At 42.4% G+C, this 18,230-nt stretch overlaps 1 long non-coding RNA gene across 1 annotated transcript in view; it reads left to right on the top strand.

Moving 5' to 3' along the window:
• The first annotated feature begins 2,738 nt into the window (after nucleotides 1-2,738).
• The window catches only part of LOC135578149 (uncharacterized), a 72,182-nt gene continuing 56,690 nt past the window's right edge, over nucleotides 2,739-18,230 (top strand). The window contains exon 1 of the long non-coding RNA XR_010469494.1: nucleotides 2,739-18,230. This exon is cut by the window's right edge and continues 35,804 nt beyond it. This is a non-coding gene — a long non-coding RNA (uncharacterized LOC135578149).

Raw genomic sequence — 18,230 nt, 5'->3', positions numbered from 1 at the left:
GAAAATCTATGATATCAAGGGAAAGACTTTAATTATTTCTAGTGGCCTTCAGATTTTCCCGCTGGAAAATGTGTGGGTTTTTTCCCTCTATATCCAGAACTGATCTGAGAATGAAGATACAATAATCCCCTGAAACACACTTCCCATTGACAGCTAAGATGGCAATATAGGTTTATTAACCCGGTTCCAGTGATGAATAATGCTTCAGACAATCAGTCCCAAAGAGTGTGAAGAGTAAAGGCAATGAATCCAGCTGGCCTAGATAAAAAACTGAAACCATCTGTATGTGTTTTCCTAGGTAGGGTTCTCCATTCCTGAAAAATTACTCTTCTCTAGGCTGGCAGGGAAGGATGTCCTCACTATTGTCCCCCTCTACATCAGTCTTCCTCACACCTGGATCAGCATTGCACTTACGTTGCACGTTGCTCCAGGCATTGACCCATACCTTGGTGCCCTGACAGAGAGTTCTTTGCTTACGGTCCCCTTCCGGCTGTTCCAGGGGGACTAGGGCACTCCTGAAGCCTGGAATCTGCAGCTGTCATCGGCAGCCTGTGCCTCAGTTGTTTAAACTAAGCCTTTTCACAGGTCTCGCATGTAAAAAGATAATAAGCATTCAATAGCTCTTCTGTATCTGTCTCCTGTCAAGTGAAATAATCTCAGCAGCATCCTTGTGGGCTTTCCTTGAGACAAGTGATAAAGACCAATGATCTCCACTGCCCTCCTTGCTGACCACCAGGTCTGCAGAGTGGCACAGGCACAAGATCACAGAACCACCAAGGTGAAGGTTTTCTCCAACTACCAGAAAAAACTGACCCACCCAGGACCTCGTCTGGCTTCAGGCTGAAATTTCATTTGCTACCAGCACTAAGGGCTTTGAGAAACTAGCAATCTGTAAAAGACCTGGAGGCTGGGGACAAGGGAGGGAGAAGCAGGATTTGTGAGAGAAAAGAGGTGATTTCATGTGTGCTTGAGGGAATGTGAACTGTTCAGTCTCAGAGATGACAAATGAACCTAAGGAAATGTGTTGTTTTCTGTAAAGGCTGCATTAGTTTTCACCGGGAGTCTTTAATTCCCTGTGGGTTGAGAAGGGAAAAGTTCAGGGTTGGAAGTGTAGAGGGAGCATTCAGGGGGAAAGGTCTTTTTTTCAAGAGGCATGATTGATAGCTGAAATTCTGGGAACTGCAGTCACCTGTTTGCAGAAATCTTCCCCATGCACCTAAATTTCTGCCTTCATAAATATTGTCCTTTCAGGATGTATTTGCTAAATCTTGTCCAGTTCACTATCATTTGCCAGCCTCATTTAACTTCATTAGCTCTCTGGCCCAGTTCGTTTTGTTTAAAATTCATAGTGTTTCTTGAGAATGGCACATATGAAATAATGCAAACTGTTTAGAATAGCTTCACCCCAAGCATTCAGCATGGGTAAGTTAAAACAAATTTGAGAGAACTGCATTGTACTGACATGTTTCACTGAGGTCAGTAACTAAGTGTGTGCCCAAATACATGTGTTTGACAGTAAGAGAAAGAGACAGTAGCAAGCACCCTGGCTCCCAGTGGAGTGTAGACATGTAGGGCCAGATTCTTTGCTGCAGTGTTGCTTGGTTTGGCAGCATTAGAACAAAACTGAATTTGCCCTTTTTTGTTTCCTGTAATGATGGCAGAACGATACGCATGTACTGAGCATATAGCCACACTGCGACATTGGAGAGCCATCTACAATTTCGACCAAATGAGCAGAGCTGTGTCTGTTAATCCACGATTTGATCTGTCCAAATACTCTATAGATGTTGCATATTATCATTTGGGGGAGAGGACTTATTTTTTGTTTTTCCAGACTACCCTGATATTACTTTCTCTGTAACAGTATCAGAACAGTTCCGATAAAGTGTGGGAGATTTGAGGGATTTTCTTGAGGTTGTTGTGTGGATGGGTTTCTATTAGATGGAGATTTATTTCTGAACCAACCAAAGGAATCTCAAGGCCAGCTCGAAGGCTGAAAAACAACACCCGCTGTGGGAGTGGGGCCTCAGGGCCTCAACAAGGTGTATATATAAGAGGCTTGTTTCTGTAATAAATGTCTTCGCTTGAATTCGTATTGGATTGTGTGGAGTCCATGAGTTTTCACCCTCCCAGTAAAGTATATCCATTTTACCAAAGTAGAGGAAACAAAAAATAATGTGTATGCTGGCCTATGGGTTTGGTGGTCCCTGTGGATGTTGCACTTTGCTGTGCACAGAAGACTGGCTGTTCCAGGCTGACTCTAAACTCAGTCAGGGCTGGAGTGGAGCTCAGGCCATGCGAATGGCATTGACTGGCTCTTACACCACTTCTGGGCACGAGGAATAATTGCTGTGGTGGGTTGTTCCATCTCAGTTACAAATAGAGCCGGGGATTGTGCCTGGCTTTCACATGCTGGAAGTGCTTCTTTGTCCCTAGTGAGGTGCAGATCACATCACCACTTTTGTGAGGTGCAGTGCCTTCCAAGTCAGCAGCTCATACTGAACCTGACAATTGTCAAATATCTGTAATTACCTTCTAACCTCTCTCTCCCTGTTTTTTTTTCCCTTCCCTTTAGCACATTCTTTGCTACTGTCCTACTAATCCGGACACCTACCCACATGGGAGTGACTCAGTTTGTTCCCGGATTGAGCATCTCCCGGTAACTTGCATTAAGTGGTCCAGAAGGGTAAGGCTTACAGTAACAGACTATTCTTCCAGAAAGGGTGTGGTTTAGCTCAAATGATAAACACGTTATTGTTAAGACTGTTGAACAGTGATTAAAACATTTGGAAATTGTTCTCTGGTGAGGCAGCAACAGATCAAGGCACCATGGCATGATCCGATCTCTCTCCATCCACTAAAGCCTAAGTGCCAACAGGGGCCAAGGTATGAAACTGTCCCAGGCTCCCATAGCCAGGGCAGGAAGGCTTGCCTGCACCAAATGATCGGCTCTCGCAGCTGGGTGAGAAGTGCAACACCATTTCCAGGCTATTTTGCCATCCAGACAGGTTTGGTCCCTAGGAAATCGCTGGCTGAAACACGGTGATTCCCTCTGCAAAGCTACACAAGCTGTTTTACAGCTCAGGGTGCAACCTGGCCCTAAATAACGTCATATTCCAAGAACATTCCCCCCCGCCCTCCTTTTTTCTTAAATGCTCCAGTTCTGTGCATTTCATCTGGGGAAGTGCTGGTGTCTGGGATAAATTTTTCTGACCCCATCGTGTTTAGGACAACGCTGATTGTTCTGCACAAAATGCCCTACTTACACTTCAGTCACCAGCCAACATGTGAAATGTTTTGGATGCCTTCTGTCAGTGATTTACAAAACAATAAACAAGGTAAAAATAAAGAAGGAACCATCACGAGTGCCCATTCCACGTCTTTCTCTCTCTGGCTGTCTCTCACACTTTATTGGTATAATTATAGCTCGTCTCCCCGTGTTCCCTTAGCAACAGATGAGGAGGTGTCTGGCTGCCTGTCCACACCACTGCCTCGCTCAGAGGACATAGCAAATGGTGCTGCTCTGCCTCCCGCCCTGTGGTGGGATGCTGACGGGGGGGAAGCTCCTGTGGGAAGACCCACAGCCATAAGCGCTCAGAGATGCTGTTTTGAAGAACCAGATGGAACTGGGACAGGTTTTTCAGAGGATACATGGAAATTCTCTTGGTGATTTTGAGTTTTATAAGAAACATGCAGGCGACATTGCCAGGTCTTGCACACTTTATTGCATTATTATGTTCCTGGTCAGAGTGGATTGTTTTTAAAATCTGTTACTGCTAGCACAAGGACCTGGGTCAACTGGAGAAGGGCCAGCTGTTTCCTACAACTCCTCCCAACAGAAGTCAGCAGCTGAGCACCTCAGGTACGAAAAAACAGTGATACCATTTCCAGCTCCTCAAACACCTCCTCCCCAGCAGGTGCTGTTCTGGGACTGGACCTGCTTGGCCTGGCAAGGCTCCTGGCAGAGGGTTGCCTGGACCCAGCAGCAAATCTGGCCTCCAGGTTTCACAAAGATGCAGGTGTCTGACTGCCTTTGTTGTATAATCAAATATTGTTTTCTACATCTCATCATGCAGCTGTGGATTAGAAAACTCAATGGCAGAGTCTACCTGCATTTCTAAAAGTCCCATCTGTAGTGTGCTTCCCCAAAGTCCTGGCAGACCATGATGTGAATTGGTGTTTTCTGTTCTTTGCTACCAATAGCAAAGAAAATTGCAAAGAAACAAACAAGCTGATTCAATGCCGTGTATGCTGTTCAAGCAAAAGGGAGACAGGAAAAAGCCAGCAGAGCAGGCAGACACTAGCCATTTTATAATCTTCCCAGGCCCCTCACCTGCATGTCCCTCTATCAGTTACCATCTTTGGGGGCAGGACTTTTGTCACCACACCTGCACTGTCATAGCTGCATCCACTCTGAGATGTGTGGGTCAGGCAGAAAGCTCAGGGATAGAAAGCAAATGTGAAACATGATACCCCATATATAGCCTTGTACTTTGTGCAGTCCATAGGTGACATCAGCCTGTGGCTGCGCCCTGCTCAGGACAGGAGAGGAAGGGCCATCTGAGACCCCTGCACAGCTTTGTTAGGCTGGTCTGTGCACCCAGCATGGACATGCTCCATATTTCCTGCAGCACTCTGTGACAGCTGAGGGGAGAGGAACAGGGGCTCTGTCCTGCAGGTCCTGTCAATCCCTTACCATCCTGGATGCTCCTGGCATGTGGGGTGTCAGTAAATTCCCAGCTGGCTGGAGCCCAAACCTGGCTCCTCTGCACCTCCAGCAGACTGGGCTGAGGCTTGACCACTCTCTGGCTTGTATCTCCTTGCTTAGAGCTCCTGTGTTCACCATGTGTCTGCTTGCAGAACAAAGCTGCTCTTTCGGCAAGGAAGCACAATCAAAATAAAGGTTCACATGTTCTGAGTAAAACCTAATACAAGGGAAATGCTTTGTCAGTCTCATTCTGTTAAGTTTAGCAAGATAAAGCTGTTCGCTTTGGGAAGAGCCTTGTCAAATCAAATCAAACCTATTCTGCTCTGAACAGTACTGTATGGAAATGAATCATCCCAGTGTAAGCTGGAACAATCGCATATGCTGCCTGAGACACATTCTGTGTTTCCATCTCAGATTTCAAGGCACCCATACAGCCAAAGCAAGTTGCAGTCGTCGGCTGCATAATTCCGTGCAAACTGTGGGTTTGGGCTTCAGTTCTGCATGTGCAAGGGCTTATAAGAAATGCAAGAGTCTGGAACACGCAGAGCAGAAGGGAGAAGACCAGGCTTCTAATAAAAAGGTCTCCAAGTAAAAGAGTTACCTCAGAAAAGTGCTTTGGGTTTTTCAGAAATGCCTGAATAGTCCCTGGTTTTGCAGGACTAAGTACCAGTCCTGCTTTCCCATAGTGTGGTAGCATGTGGCTCAGTAGTGGGCCATGCCCCTTCTGTCTGCTGTGTGTCTCCAGGTGCCCAAAATACAAAAGTGTCTTGTTCTTGGAAAAGTCACATAGTTATGTGACTGTGGGAGGCTGGAGAGAGGGTTTCCGAATTTCTCCCATGGGCAAAGTGACCTTAATAGAAAATGTCATGATTTTATGATGCAGTGTGTACTGCAGTGCTGCTGCATCTCCGTTTCTTCTCTGAGTCTGCTCAATGTCATTATTGCCAGCTAAAGTTCATGTGCAAACATAAGGAGGGAGTAGCCTTCACCTGCAGACCTGGGTGGAAAGGAAGGAGAAAGTTCAGTCAAACTTTTGTTTGTGTTTTACTCACTGGGGAGAAATTTAGAAGAATTAAATTCAGGTGAGCTTTACAAGTACCATCAAACAAGCTCCGAGTACAGGCCCTGAAAACAGGACAGGACAGGGCTCAGAGGTGGCCAAACCTGGAGAAGCTTAAAGTACTTGCTTTCCAGGGAGGCAAGGTGCACATAAGCAAAATTATTGTTTGGCTACTTGCTCCATTTCCTGGATGGTTTGGAATCAAGTTTCTCCTGACTCCAAAACCTTGTAGGCAGAACTGAGCCCCTGACAGAGAGTCCACCAGGGTCAGACTGGGGGCAAATACAGACCCAAAATAGATCAGCTGCAGCAGTCTGATGACTGTGAACAGAAACCACCAGCTGTTGACAGTACAAAAAAAATATTTAAAAGATGTGTACTGCCTGGTGCAACTTGGTTTCTTCGCTCTGCTATGAGTCACAGCTGTAGACAAGTCTTTGGAGAAGCAGAATATACCTTTCACATTTCCAGAAGCATAACCTGCCTTGGCTGACCCTGGTTGAGGGCTGCACTGATTTACATGCCATATGCTCCATCCAGAATACTTGTTTGGTCTCAGACAGAGCATAACAAGATTATGGAATAGTTATGGGATTAGTTATGATAAGCTGTGGATCCAAGTTGCTTCTTTCTACTTCAGATCTTCCAAGAGACTCAAGAAGTGCATCTATTCATCTTCCTGACCTCTCATCACCAGCTCTTCTAGACTCAATGCCAGCCAACATCACTGGTGCTGAGCAACTAGATCCCATACAGTCAGACTGAATGACCTAAGCACCATGGAGCTTGCTGCCTTTGGGACAACCTCCCTGTTCCCAGGGAAGCTCAGAGACCTGGTGAGAGGTACCGTGGGTTTTCACCAGCCAGCTGCAGGGACAGAGAGACCACTTTGCTGTGCTTAGACTTGGAAGTGGGTGGAAATCAAGTTTTCTCCTAGAGAGCTGGACCATCTGGCCCCTTGATGCTAAGCAGCCTCATGCTCCACTTTGACAAGGGCTCCAGGGCATTAAGAGACAGTCCCCATCCCTTTCTAGTCTGTCAGCTTTTGCACAAACTATTTTTCTGCATTGTGGGAGATAAATATTTCCTGGGTTCAGCCATAACTCTTCCCTGTTCCTACCCCCAGATCTTCTGAGAGAGAGGGGCCATCAATTTAGGAAGTATTTGAAAATGCCTTTTAATTTCCCTAGGTAATAACAGAATCTACTTCAGGGACTTAATCTGGGCGTAGTGTAAAATTCAAATGAGCCCCAACCCTAAAGTATTAAAATGGGAAAATTGTAGCTAAATGTAAGCATCTCAGTACCTGCAGAATTGTGTCCAGCTTTTCAGAATAACACTCATCTCTTTTAGGCATGTCAAATGCAGCACAATGTTGCAAACTTTGGTCCTTTGATTTTAAACTTTGTATTGGCTGAAGAAGTGGTTGACTGCTTAGGCTGGAGGATATTTTAGGAAAAGAATCATCCTGGTTTTTAATTTATTTTCTAAGCATACACAAACAACCAGTCCTGGATATAACCTCTGGGTTTGATGAACATTGTTCTTTTCTGTAGTTATCTTCTTATGCATGTTTAGGCAAAGTCACAGACCTGGCTTATATTGAATAAACTGTCTCCATGGGATTTTATGCAGCATCAGGCAGACCTAATTTGACTAAATAAAGCACCTGCTGGCCCATAGTAATCTATGTCAGCAGTGCCTTAAGCAACAGCTATTCTCAATATGGTAACTTCTGAAGTACTCTAGCCCATCTTGTGTTATAGGTCCAAATTACAGGCCATGGAAAGAGGAAGGAGAAAACCTTAGAATGTGACATTCTTCAGCATGAGGAGTCCTTAATAAATCTGGAGGTCTTTAATTTAGTACTTTCCTGCAAACTACATCCCATCACAGAATAAGTGGATCTGAAGTAGTCTTGCTTGACCTCTGCCAATACGTGTACTTACTCATGCATTCTGCAGGCAACAAAAGAAATATGTGCTATTTTCTAACCTGCGTCTCTGCATGCTGATGTCTGTACACCTTGTAAAATCCACTTCTACTATGTGTGGGGTTGCAGCCTACTCCTGCATTTGGCAAAAAGTCTGCCTTCTTACCCTTGTTCACTGATCAGGTGAAGCAATATCAGGAAAGAAGGAGCCATCAGGATTGTCTTTTAAAACCATGTACAAATTTATCTTTGAATGGCTGGACCTGGGGCAGTGCTAGACGTGCCTCAAAAGTCTGCTTGAAATTAAAATGCATATTGCATGTATCGTAGGTCATGGCCGCAAATGGATGGCACTCATGAAAAGGCCAGTTCTCTGCACTCTCAAGTCTCTGTGGTGCCTAAAAAATAACTGGTTTTATTAGTCAGTATAAAGTAAAAGCTCTGTTTTCTACCTTTGTGCATTGTTCATACCAGAGGATCTACGTATTAGAGCTAAGGATATTGGATTTGTTGCAGGTTTTGCCTCTTTGCAGGATTTTCTTTGCTTCCCTGTGTACTGACTACCCCTACCTTGAGAGCACTGGTTCATGCAGTGCGTGCTTAGGCAAAGAAAAACAAAGGCAGACTATTTTTCCCTTGGCTGGCTATTACTTTCTTTTGTTTAGATATTCTCATTTGAAAGATGGGCTGGAATCATACTCCTGTCAAAAAAAAAGTAGTGGTAGCCATCTAGAAAAACTAAGCATTAAAATTACATGGATATTCATAAAACTAGGGAGGAGGGGTCACCTTGCTAATTTTCACAGTCTTCTACAAGGCATGGGACCACTTTTAAAAAGGCATCGTAATATTTTTTCTTCCCCTCTAAAATAAGCAAAGGTCCCTATTTTAACCACCCCTCTCAGAAACAGCCAGACTGTTTTCAGTAGAGCTTACAAAACAAGCAGCTGTGTAGTTTGAAACACTGAACCCATATGGGAAACTTCCACTCAGGTGAGGTCCATAAACTAGTAAGAGCACGATCTAGTGCTACAGTCATGACTTTTTGAGGGCAGGAACTGGTAAAATAATTAAGATTTCAAAATATAAATGACCGGACACTTTTGGTATTGGGGTAATCAGTGGAGGTCAGATACCATGGCCAACTTCCTTCATTTTCCCTTTTATGGGTCAAGGACTCCTATTTTTTTTTTTTTTCTGAAATGATGGCATAATTAATAATTATTAATATAGAAAGAATCTCTCAACAATCAAGCCTAAATAATCTGCAGAGGTGTGCACTGATCACAACAGAATGTGTTGGTGTGTTAACAACACTTATGTGTATACTTCCATGCGTTATACTTGCTTACTAGCAACGCTATGCTGTAATTAGCCTCCCTGGGAATCTTAATTCCAGGAGCAAAGTCATTAATTTCAGCTCCTCATTTTCCAGTGTACGTACACACGTGCACACACACATACACAAATACAATGTTCAGCTGCATGTCTGAGTTCATACACACAACTCTTGACAACTGTTTTGAGAGCCTTTTTAATGAAGGGTGCAATAACCATTAAGTTCAGGAACAAGATCAGCTAGTATTTCTGAGCTGCTCCTTAACTTCTTACCCTGTAATTTATCTAGTCATTTTTAAAATGGCCATGGATGTGTCTGTCTCGCTAAGGTTATATGGGATTTCTCATGAATACCAGTGTATAAGCAGCTCTTTGTCTGGGTCAATGTGAATTTCTTCAGAGCAACCATGGAATCCCCACGTACCCAGCAAGGGCTGATGCACTGTGGCTAATGGATTTTTCTCTACCAAATCAGTAGCTTTCAAATTCAGGGTGCATGTGATAAAAGTCATGCCACGTCCTGTTTTGGAGCTCAATGCCCTCTTCAACCTACTTTCTCAGTCCATATTTGTGTGAGATCAATTTCCCTGCTGTCTTCTGGCAGATTAGAACTCTGTGATTAATATGTAAATTATTTTTGTTCATCTTATTAGCTTTATGTGAATTATGTTTAACCTGTTGGTATTCTCCATATTTCCAAACATGTCATACTCATCCATTTTAAGGATATAGGGTATTTGCTGACAGAATAATCAAATCCATACCACTGCGTAACAAGAGTAAGTGAAGGGAAGGATGTGATTATGTGACTGGGGTGAACTATCATGGCTTCAGTCTCACAACAATGTTCTTCCAGGTTTGGAAAGGCAATGCAAGGTTTCTCTTTGCATTTCCCAAGCAGCCCTTGTGAAGTAGCCAATGGTTGTCATTGCAGATGTTTCATGGATGGTTCAAGTTGTTCCGTTATTTATTTTGTAATCTCTTCCCCAACAGTCAAGGCAATCTATGGAAACAAACACAAGTATGAATTTCTAGGGAAAAACATAAGGTAGATACTGGCAACTTGTTTCTACTTCACTGCTCCCCTCGCTGCCTCCCCCATCTGTCATTTCAGCTAATCCTCTCTCCACCCAAATGATCAGCTAGCAGAAAATGGTCAGCAACACGTGCTGGGTCTCTGTGATGAATCCATGCTTGTGCTCCCTGCCCAGGAGCCATTCAGAACACAGGAGTGGCCATTCTGCATCAGAGCAAAGAGGCCTCTATCCCAGACTTGGAATTTTCACTGCAGCAGAGGCCGACTGAAATGACCACGTTCCCATAGGCGTTCCCATCCGAGCTGGTCATGTAGATTCCTGCCAGAGAAAAAAACTTCTCCCATGTGAATGTTTGATTCACCTACCCCAAAGCAAATGCTTAAAATAGGGCTAAATAATTGCTCCCTAAAATGTACCTATTTCTCTCAATGGCGCATGAAGTGAGCTGGGGTGAGTAGGTCTGCTGTCCACATCTCAATTATCAGCGTCTGAAGTCAGGCAACATAATTTCCACTTGCACAAGGTTTCAAGACAAAACCTTAGGTTTTCTCAGGGCTCATTCAGGAGGGAGGAGATAAAGGGTGGAAAAACAGACTATTATTTGAGTAAAAAAATGAATGCATGAAAAAAATGAGAATTAACATCTTTGCTATGGTTATGCTGATTATGCTACTTACAGTCTCTGGCACCTTGCTTATTTTTTAAGTATTTGAGATGTAGGTTTTGGAGGCATGAGCTGCATACTGCTGTGTTTGTGCACTGACAGAGCCAACAGAGGTTCAGTTTTATTGGTCTTATTTTAGGGCTCACGGAATGTGTATATTTTATTCCAGCAACCTACTCTACAGAGAGGGTTGTTATCCAATAAACAAACTTAGCCTGGAAGAAACAAGGTTTTCCAATGATGTTGAATAGCTGAAGCTATTTTAGGCATGCTGGTCTGTGCATAGAGAATATATAATGGCCTAAGTCTATTAAAGACACTTGTCTTCATGATGAAAGGCAGGAGGGATAATTCAAGCCTGGTGTCTGGTTTCTATTAATAGAATCAAAAATAATGAGCTAAAATATTGTGGTTTTTTACCAGCTCTCCCTGAAGCATCAGTCCACATACACATAGCTGTCTAGGTGCTGAAGTTCAAGAAATACATATAAAGAAAAACCACAGGGAAACAAACAAACAACAAAACCAAAAACAAAACAAAAAAACCCACCAAAACCAAAACCAAAACCAAAGGAAAATTTGGGGGTTTTAAATCCATTTAAAAATATCTTTTCTTTATTTTAAACAAACTTTCATGAGATAATACATAGGATTGGATATTCAGGGCATTTTCGTTGTAGGAGGGTAATTTTCAATTACCACCTCTGTATTATTGGCCTAAGTACAAGAGGGAAAGATGCTACTGCCATCAGTGAATAGGAGATGGTGTAGCATTTAGATGGAAAAGTGTCTTCTATATGTTGGGCAAATCCTTTGAATGAAGGGTAATTCTTGGTTGTTCCTCGTTAATCTCTTTTTCTCAAATGCAGGAGAACAGGTCAAACTGAAAACCACACGCCACTGTGGGAGCCACTGTAACACTTAAAACCCTGTGTTATTGCAACTAGCAGAAAAAATAAGAAGTTAAAAAATTATTTTCATTGCATTAATAATAATGTATTTTTTCATCTCCTGTCAATTATTTTTTTCTTAGAGTAATCTTGGTATATGAAAGGCATATTTCAGCTTCCCAGTTCTGGCAAAGATCTGGGAAGCGAATTATGAAAATCATAAAAATCAAGTACAACTTGGAAGACATCATCTGTCTGGCCTCCCTGCAGAAGTGCTTTGCAGCAGCCACCTCTGAGGTGTGTTTGACATGGTGTGTAAGACAAAGTAGCTTTGCTCTAATTCCACAAAGCAGAAGTAGGGAAAAATACTAGTCTACCTGTTGCAGGCAAACCAATAAAAAGAAAGTCAGTCCTTGGAATGTGTTTTGAGAAGACGATCCTGTGGCTGAGGATTTTTATTTTAAATTACTCCAAGACAGCAAAGCCAAATATTTTCTCTTACATCTAGTTTCCTGAATTAGTGATCACCGGAGGCTTTTGAAGAAGCATGAGTCAGTGGTTTCACTTGAGGGCACCAGCCACATTCAGAGTAGAACTGTCTTTTTAATATGCTTTGAGGATAAATACAAACTAAAAGTAAAATTCATGCTCATCCAGCCATCGGCTTAAAAATGAAATACAAACAAGAAATGTCAACCTTTACACTCTTCAACTTTATTCTGAATCTTTAATATCAGTACATGCATCACAGTTGTGCCCAGACAGGCACACACACAAAACCAACAAATACAGAAAATACGCACTTTGTATAAGTATTATGTGTGCGTGAAAATTTGCATTCTCTGTAATCTGCATTGATCACTTTTGCATGCTAGCTTATAAATAACCCTTACTGAGTGTACTCAGATTCCACCTAAAACATTCACTGCATTTCCTTTGAATCAGCATGGATGCATGAAGAGGCCTGGAAATTTAAATCAGTAAATGATCATTTGCCAGTAAATGACAACTCTCTTGTTATCTACGACAATTGGGTGATACTAATACAAGACCAAAAAACTATTAATTCAGATGTATTTTTTTTTTTAAAGCAGCTTCACAGAGATTGCAAACTGCGTAATTGCGTGTTGCTCCTAAAATCTGTCTGCACTTTTATAAAATAATACTATTAGCATAGCACATCTGGAATACATCTTCCAGGACTTTAAGCTAATGCAATCAGTGATAGAAACAAGTATTTCACCCAGCTTAAATCTCTAAATCTGCTTGTCATCTAGAAACTTATGGAAGCCACGTAATATTTACGGTCTGTGCCACTGTGGTAACAAGAGTTAATTATATCTTACTATTGCTGAGTGGTGAACCTTTTCATTGTGATAAAACATGGAGCAAGCTATTAAAAAGGAAATAATGGCTTATAGTAGTCTTATCTAGTGTAATGCTTTGCAGTGGCTATAAAGCTATCCACTTTCCATCTACCAGTGAGCCTGGTGATTACTTATCAATAGCAATTGAGCTGCAAAGTTCTTCCTGGGGATAAATAAAAACTTGCAGAGACCTGATGATCCACCTCAGCCTATTTGCTGCGGTCAGCTTGTAGGTTTTCAGGCACGGGGCTCACTGCAGACAACACTGTGGCTACAATGAGGGAAAAGGGAGAAAGAGGTGTGCAGGAATGTGTGCCGCACAGACAGCGGGTTTTAAGCTCCAGCCAATATTGAGCTGAGACTATTTAGGCCTCTATTTGGCAAGGAACTTAAGCACGTGCTTAACTTCAGCCCAACCTATGATGTTACTGGAAAGCCCCATAAACATTTCAGCATTTCCAGTCATCTTGGAAGAACTTCTTTACATTTTCTGTATTTTATATGTGTATACTTTCTTTACATATTCTTTAGCTCTTAAACTTCAGCAAGGAAGTAAGAGTTATGCAAAACCAAGACCCCTGCAGCTAGATATCCCACACACTAATTATTGCAAATTTGTGAGCTTAGTGATATCTTTTGGTGCTAGTGAACATTTGGTTGAATTTACAGTACTGTTCTAACTTTTAGGAGAGTCTAGGTAGCCTTGTTCTTCATTGTAGCACACTCTCTCTTCTTATATAAATATGTAGAGCTTCATAAATTCTGTTCTGCCAGCGGCTTAGAAGAAACCCTTCTTATACTTCAAAATTTCAATTGTGAAATCATGAGGGAAATTACCCAGTGAAGATAAGTGTATTTTTGAACCCCCTGTTTTTGAGGATGCTGGTATTCTGCTCTGACAGTGCTTCCTGAGCATCGGTATGAATCACACTTTCAAGTCACTAATGATTTCTTAAATTAATCTGATACAAATAAATTCCCTGCTATTGTTAGCCATGACTATATCTTTTCCACATGACTGGATCTGGATGGGAAAAAAACGTCTATTGTGAGGTCACCACCACAAAAAATGTCCATCTATGAGAATTGCCATTTATTCCTGTTCTTCTTATAATCACTTCTATGTGATACAGTGCTCCTAGTCATGCTTCATTTTTGGAGAAGTTTCCAGTGAAATACAAGAGTCAAGATGGCTGATAGAAATATTTTTTTGCCATCCCTTTTTTGCTTCCCTGTGTGCTCATGGACACAGACAAGGCCAGTGCAGGGGAATGAAAACATCAGAGAGGAACGCAGAAGACCCAGTGATTAACCAGCACTGGGAAGGTCCCTCATTGTGGCATTAGGGCAGTGTGGGCTTTTCCCTTCCCAGCACGAACAGTTGGGTGGTGAGCGTGTACGTTAATGGCACTGGCTCCATGCCTGAAGCTTTCATATTTCTATGGCTTCGCAGTTCCACCTGTCCTTCAGGAAAGATGTGTGTTGGTTGCCTTGGTAGTTTCCTAAACAAATGCAGTGTGTTCAGAAGAAGCACTTGGGGCTAGCAGGCTGAGGGTAGAGATTACAGCATTTCCCTCCATGAGCAGCCCAGGAGTACAAGCTGGGGAAGGAGAGGGCAAGGGCAAACAAACCACAGATACAGTCCAAGAAGGCTTAAAAATCACAAACAGGTTATAAACTGGTAAGCTTATCACTATAATCAAATACCCTTGATTTACACAGAGAACACTTTTCCAGGGGGCCTTATCGTCAGTGTACTCAGAAACAGGATGCATAAAAGGTAAAAGAAAACTCTAAAAGGATTTTTTTTTTTTAATTACACTCTTCTAAGTGCATTTGGTAACACTTATTATAATTGACTAAGCAAAGTATATACAATCTTTTTTTTTTTTTGCAAATACCAAACACATTCAGTATTGCATATAAGATGTCATTCCATATTTTATTGCAAAGGGACTGGAAACATCTTTTTTTTTTTTTTTTCCAAATTTCCTACAGCAGAAGAGTGCCTCTTTTCTCTCCTTTCCAATGTAGGCAGAGTCTCGTTCCCCAGAGAATGTAAAAGCAAAGATATCGTCATGAATATGTTATAAATTCCACCTAAGGACATGTTCCACTTCTAGAAAAGGAGTTATAATGAGAAGTGTTTCTTCAAATAAAACTGTGTGTCACTTAATTTTAGAGGTCCTCAGAGTTTTGAACAGCTGTATGAACTAGGGAAGTGCTGAGGCATAAAGCTTCATTAATGCCTCTTGGGTGTGGGCTTGTGTGAGGGGGACCTCACAGATACCTGTGGGTGTGGATGGGAAGAACAGTCACAAGAAAACAGCTGGCCCAGGAGATGAATCAAGTGGGCTGAGGAGGTTGTGAAAGCTCTGGACACTGGGGGTCCTGCTGAATCTGCAAGAGGTGAGAAATTTGGGATACCCAGAGTCACTTGACAATGATCAAGGCCACCCCACACGCCAACTGCATGGCTCAGGCCAGCTCCATGAAGATGGCAGCTGATGCATGCAGGTGAAGACGATACACACACCCAGAAGCTGTTGCACGTCAGGATGATCCCCTGCTCCTAAGTAGAGTGCTGGGGCTGGTGCCTCCATTCTCATGCCCCAGCCATGTAGCTGCACATAGGGGTGTCGTCCATGGGTGGGGGGAAAGTGAAAAGTGAGTGTGCTTGAATTTCATTAGTGATAAAAGTTCCATTAGTAAAAGTTATTCTACAGCTATTCATTGTGATCTGTCTCCCCTGACTCGATCACTAGGAGGGACAGCAAAAGGGCAGTGCATACCACACCCCCATGGGTCCTTCATTATGTCCCAATAAACTCCCCCACCAGGGTCCGTGTTCTTCCCTTGACACCAGGAAGGAGCCCCAGGATCCTGTACAAAATTGTTGGCAGAGCTAAGAACAAAAGCAGTTTAGAGGACCTTTAGTTTTATGGCTTTTTCTTGCTGAAGATAGAGGGGTGTGTAGGAAAGAGAATTTACAATGAGCAAAGACTATCTTTTAATTTCGGGACCAAATTTATACCTTGACACAAGGCTTACACAGCCAGAGATCCAATACTGAATTGAAGTGCAAGTACAGGTGTTTACTAGCACTTAACTGTATCCCACCATGTACAGCAAAAAACAGAGCGCGCCAGCTCCAGGGGACTTACAAAATAAATAGACAAGACAGGGTGATGCTGGCAGGGAAACCATGGCAGGCAGGGAAAGATTTGCTCAAGATCACAAACATGGAAGGTCCTTTGCAGAGCAAGTGCACTGACCCCAACCCCAGGGCCATACTCTGTAAAATGTACTTCACTGTCTCTGTAGCTTTATGACAAAAATAGGCTCACTAGGATTCCTTCTTCATTTCTGCCTTTTTGTCTGACTTTATTTAAAACAAAAAAGGAGGAATTTGAGTATTTAAAAAAATATTTTAAAGTAGTCTTAGACACTGGAACTGGAGCCACCACTAGTTATGGACCAGAACACAGCATTACAGGCATGGAATAATCCTCAAAAGTATCTGAGTAAGAGCTAAAAGTGAAGAAAAGCATTTATGCACAGGACTTCTATTTATAATGAATGTGTTTTAATGGGAAAGTGTAAAAATGAAGAGGCGTGGTAGAAACCATAACACCCATAGAAAATGTGTTGTAGGTTTGTTTTGAGTAACAGTTGTTGATGGCTCAGTCAGGCTGGGCGCTGAGCTGCCTTGGTAAGAGGTTCCTTAAGTAATGCTCAGATAGAAACATGATCTTAGTATCAACATCTTTAAGGATGTCCAGAATTTGTACTCAAGAATGTGCTTAATGCTCTGCTTATCGCTGTCTGGGTTAATTGCCAGAAAAAAGAGGCTCAAAATATTTAGCTGCTCTGGACTGTCTGCAGCTCTCATTCACCAGCAGACTCCATGAGAGCAGTAGTTCTCAAGGAGTGCTCTCCCCATGTGTTTCAGTATTTTTCCTCTTCACACTTAGTTCTCCTTTCATAGGCACGTGTCCCACTTCCAGACGCCTAGGCTCCTCCAGAGCCTGTTCTGTAATTCAGTAATCATCTCCTTTGGCCTTAGCAAACTTGGCACTGGAAGTCAGGGCTCCTCATCATCCTTCAACCCCGAGCCAGCTCCAGCTGCTCCCAAACCAAGGTGTTGGTTCCCTAATCCAGCCCCTCTTAAAAGACCTCACACTAGAGATATGGTGAGGGACTGTTCCTTCTTACCACTACACAAATGCCAAAATGTCTGGGCATTGGGTGCAGGGAGAGGAAGAAAGATGGGAGGGGGCAAACAAAGACTCGCTTGCTGCTCCTATCCTTCCCCAGGTGGGTGCTACCTGTCGCCAGAAAGATATTTACTACTCCAAACGGAGTCAAATCTGTAAAAATGTGGTTTCCAGTATGTGGTTAAAGGACACACTTTGCGCTTACTTGGAACAGAAATAATTTTTTGCTGGTATTTATAACAAAGTGGGATGTAGCTGCACCTGGTCTTTCCTTGTCTAGCTCCTGCTTTCATGTGGGCTTCTGTTATACTAAAAATGATCCAGACATGATTACTGAATGTCAGCCTGTTCATCTGAGGAGTTTTAATTTCTCAACCAAGACAAGAAGCCTGAAAACTGATATCCCAGAGGGAAATTGGCTGAAATGCTATAAACTACAGACTGTGCTAAAAGAAAGCCACCTACAGAGAAATATATCAGCACTGAACATATGTTTAAAATTGACTTTTAAAATAGATGTAACTGGGGATTAACTACTATCACTGTACTGGCAACTCAGCACCAGTGTCTGCAAAGAGAGCATAGGGAGTTTAATCAACTCATTCATTCATGTCAGATCTTTGTAGCTTATGGCAAAAAAAAATTAAACTCTTCTGTGTGTCCCTAAATGCCCCTGACAGCTGAGTATGATTTGATCAAAACACCTCTTCTTCTGAGTGGAACTTCCTCTTCCTTTGAAAATGAGAAGTTTTAAAGCATTAGGCCTCCTCTAACTTATTTCCATTGCCTTTTAAAAAGAAAAGCTTAACTGAACTCATTAGCTAAATTAGTTTCTGATTTTGTTCTTGCATGCTGAAATAAATCAATCCATACAATGAAATTAAAATGACAGCATTAAACATTGATACTCTTAAATATTGATGTTCCAGCTGAATAGGATTTATGTTCAGTGCTTTATTACTTACTAGACTCTCCATTGGTGAACAAAGCATTTATTACAGACTGCACCTACTCAA

The sequence above is a fragment of the Columba livia genome, chromosome 1 (assembly GCF_036013475.1).
Source record: "Columba livia isolate bColLiv1 breed racing homer chromosome 1, bColLiv1.pat.W.v2, whole genome shotgun sequence".
Classification (NCBI taxonomy): Eukaryota; Metazoa; Chordata; class Aves; order Columbiformes; family Columbidae; genus Columba; species Columba livia.
The sequence above is the reverse complement of the archived record's forward strand: the minus strand, read 5'-3'. Positions and strand labels throughout refer to the sequence as shown.